The sequence below is a fragment of the Suricata suricatta genome, chromosome 3, assembly GCF_006229205.1.
Source record: "Suricata suricatta isolate VVHF042 chromosome 3, meerkat_22Aug2017_6uvM2_HiC, whole genome shotgun sequence".
Classification (NCBI taxonomy): Eukaryota; Metazoa; Chordata; class Mammalia; order Carnivora; family Herpestidae; genus Suricata; species Suricata suricatta.
In genome coordinates this window covers 122,669,378-122,673,428 of record NC_043702.1, presented here as the reverse complement: position 1 = coordinate 122,673,428, position 4,051 = coordinate 122,669,378, and the positions used below count along the sequence as shown (strand labels likewise).

The 4,051-nt window shown below is 41.1% G+C and overlaps 1 pseudogene; it reads left to right on the top strand.

Moving 5' to 3' along the window:
• The first annotated feature begins 825 nt into the window (after positions 1 to 825).
• Positions 826 to 2,421, top strand: LOC115287079 (annotated as a pseudogene).
• Positions 2,422 to 4,051: the final 1,630 nt, after the last annotated feature.

Here is a 4,051-nt window from a genome sequence, read left to right as displayed (position 1 = left end):
AGGATTATAAAGAAGGGAAATAGCAAGAAGTATAAAAATTGAAAGCATATGAGATGATAGTAGTATAGCAAGCATATTGCTTAGAATAATTAATATGAATTCTCCAAATGTCCCTGTTATAAGACTAAGACTCCTAGGCTGGCCTCCAAATGCAAAACCCAAATATTGCTATTTACATACTATAGATACACTTAAACCTGAATGACCAGATAGTTCAGAATAAGGAAATGAGATTTGCCTTCCACACTAAAAAGTGTGTGTAATATGTGAAGAGAAAAGATATACTTTCAGTGGTTAATGAAAATTGACAAGTTTTCAAGAGAACTATCAATAGTCTATAAAAACGTGCTGAATTCTAGGAGAGATTATCTAAAGGGATATGGTCTTTTAAAGGAAATAAAAACCTAGAGAAGATTAAAAGTGAGATAATTTCTTGTAAATCAGATCAGTCTTGGACCTTCTTAGAAAAATTAAGAGCTATGATGCAGCACTGACATATGAGACATGAGAAAATATGTTGTCTCAATGAACGTGTTACTGCTTAGGAGACACAAAATTAGAGGTATGTTTGTATAAGATATGATGTTTCAAAGCAATTCTAAGTAAAGTGGGCACAATACACACGTAGTTGAGAACAAAACTCAATTTTCCGATAAATGAGTGAGCTGCTAATAACTAAAAATGTTAAAAGGTTTTATATTGTGTTCCTAATGAATTCTTTATTGTCTTTGACTTTTTCTATTAAAATGCTAAGTACTCGAAATATCTGTATTTAGGAAATCACATAAAATTGAAGGCAATGGCTCTCTCCTCCAGCCATCCAAGATGCCAAAGGAGAAGAAGGTGGCCCTGGCCCCTGCTGCCATGAAGAAGCAGGAGGCCAAAAAGGTGGTCAATCCCCTGTTTGAGAAAAGGCCCAAGAATTCTGGCATTAGACAGTACACTCAGCCCCAAAGGGACCTCACCTGCTCTGTCAAATGGTCCTGCTACCTCTGGCTGCTGTAGCAAAGAATTATTCTCTATCAGTATCTAAAAGTGACACTCATCATCAGGAAAATACAAATCAAAACCACACTGAGATACTACCTCACACCGGTCAGAGTGGCTAAAATGAACAAATCAAGAGACTATAGATGTTGGTGAGGATGTGGAGAAACGGGCACCCTACTACACTGTTGGCGGGAATGTAAACTGGTGCAGCCACTCTGGGAAACAGTATGGAGGTTCCTCAAAAAACTATCCATAGAACTCCTCTATGACCCAGCAATAGCACTGCTAGCGATTTACCCAAAGGATACAGAAATGCTGATGCATAGGAGCACATGTACCCCAATGTTCATAGTGGCACTTTCTACAATAGCCAAATCAGGGAAAGAGCCTAAATGTCCATCACCTGATGATTGGATAAAGATGTGGTATATATACACCATGGAGTACTACATGGCAATGAGAAAGAATGAAATCTGGCCATTTATAGCAAAGTGAATGGACCTCGAGGGTGTCATGCTGAATGAAATAAGTCAGGCAGAGAAGGACAGATACCATATGCTTGCACTCATAGGTTTAACAGGAGAAACCTAACAGAGGACCATAGGGAGGGGAAGGAGGAAAGAGAGTTGGGGAGAGAAGGACACAAATCATGAGAGACTATTGAATACTGAAAACAAACTGAGGACTGAAGGGGGAGGGGGAGGGGGGAGGGGGTGACGGTCATGGAGGAAGGGCACTTGTAGGGAGAAGCACTGGGTGTTATATGGAAACCAATTTGACAATAAACTATTATTTAAAAAAAAAGAATTGATTTAAAATGTCAAATAAATAAATAAATAAATAAATAAATAAATAAATAAATAATAAAAGTGCCTCCCATGATTAACCTGACTTGGACCATCAAATGTCTACTCAGCTGCTTAAGCTGGCCCATGAGTACCGACTAGAGACAAAGCAAGAGGAGAAGCAGAGACTATTGGCCTGGACTGAGAAGAAAGCTGCCAGCAAAGGGGATGTCCCCACTAAGAGGCTGCCTGTCCTTTGAGCTGTGGTTAATACTGTCACCACCTTGGTGGAAAACAAGATGGCTCAGCTGGTGGTGATTGCATACGATGTGGATCCCATTGAGCTGGTTGTGTTCCTGCCTGCTCTGTGTGGTGAGATGGGGGTTCCCTATGGCATCATCCAGGGGAAGGCTAGCTGGGCATCTGGTCCACCGGAAGACCTGCACCACTGTCGCCTTCACACAGATTAACTCAGAAGACCAAGGGGCTCTGGTTAAGCTGGCAGAAGCCATCAGGGCCAATGATAATGACAGATATGATGAAATATGCTGTCACCAGGGAGGCAATGTTCTAATCCAAAGTCGATGCTTGCATTACCAAGTTGGAGAAGGCAAAAGCTGAAGAACTGGCCACCAAACTGGAGTAAGTGGACACTGTTGAGTTTTCTGTACATAAAAGTAATAACAGGTTCTCCTTCAGCCAGTGTCAAAAAAAATTGAAGGCAAATGATAAACCAGCAAGGAAAAAAAAAACACCCCAACCCTGTATAATGGACAGCAAACTGATACCACTAATGTATTCAGATCTCTGCTGTAGAGGGAACCACTTTCTCTTCTTCACAGCATCCCTGCATAGGCCATCAAAGTAGAATTTTCAACCATGTGGTAGAAAAGGAAGGGAATTTCCACCCTAAAATCTGTCCTACTCAAAGCTTCAGTGAGATTGAGAGAAAGAATGAGGCCTGAAGGGCTACCACATGCAAAGGCTATCTCTCTGTGCTGGTGAGTGCAGGCTGAACCTCATGGTTCATAAGTTGGAGCCCTGTGTCAGGCTCTGTGCTGACACCGCAGAGCCTGGAGCCTGCTTTGAATTCTGTGACTCCTCTCTCTGCCCCTCCTCTGTTCACACTGTCTGTCTGTCTCTGTCTCAAAAATAAATAAATATTTCCAAAAAATTTTTTTTAATTTTTTTCTTTTTCTTCTTTTTTTTTAATGATAGTTTATTGTCAAATTGGTTTCCATATAACGCCCAGTGCTTCTCCCCACAAGTGCCCCCCTCCATGGAAGGGGGTGATGGTAAAAAAAAATCCTTTATAAAAAAATTCTTGAGCTAACAACCTTCAGGCCTTGTGCCTTGGAAGAAAACTAGGAGGATATCTCACGTGGAAGAAAGAGTTAATTCCAGCTAAAATGTGGTGGAGTCTCCAAGCCCTGTGCCTGAGGGTCTAGACCCCCCCTAGAAACTAGGGTAATTCTATCTATGAAGCTCACCCTTGTACTTGCTGGGGGACCCTTGTGAGCATATCTATTTCAGTCCCTTCTGAGTTCTTTTCTCTTTTAGATCTGCCTACCCCAGAGCCCCATGTGTATTTTAGGCTCCTTTTCTCCTAGGGGAGACACTGCCTCCTGAATTAAGTGGGTTTATGCACAGAACAGGGTCGGGGCGAGGGGGGGGACACTGGTGTGAAGTCTGATTAATTCAGAAGTGAAGTACTAGCAAGTATTAGCATTTGGCCTCTAAATTCCCAAAATTATCTTTGTCAGTATGAAAGCTGATAATTTGATTTGATTTCTGTAGTTTTAGTCTTTATCTGCCATTTCATCATGATTAGATTTAGTTTATGCAGTCTAAGCAGGCATAACCACATTGGTGTTAATACATCAACAGTATATAATTTGACCTAGCATAAAGAAAATAGTTGCTATATCTCACCTTACTCATATTTTTGATGGCAAGGAATTTCTCAACTTTTCTTTTTTTGAAAAAGTAGTCCACACGTTGATTTAATAAATAATACTTGATTTATTTAGCATTTTATGTGTGAGCATGTTTGTCTCAAAGTTGATGATGAAATGTAAAACAGAAGTCAGGTTGCCTAAGACTGACCATTCCAAGCGGCAAGTAATAAGATGGTGTCCTCGGACCCAGGGAGGAAGCTTCAAGGAGACCATTTGGAAGGTTTCCATGTGATACTTGAGGTTGGAGGGATACAGGGACTACCATGTGACCCACAATTGCAGAGTCTAAAGGTGAGCATCAGTGGCCTGAGCTCCACT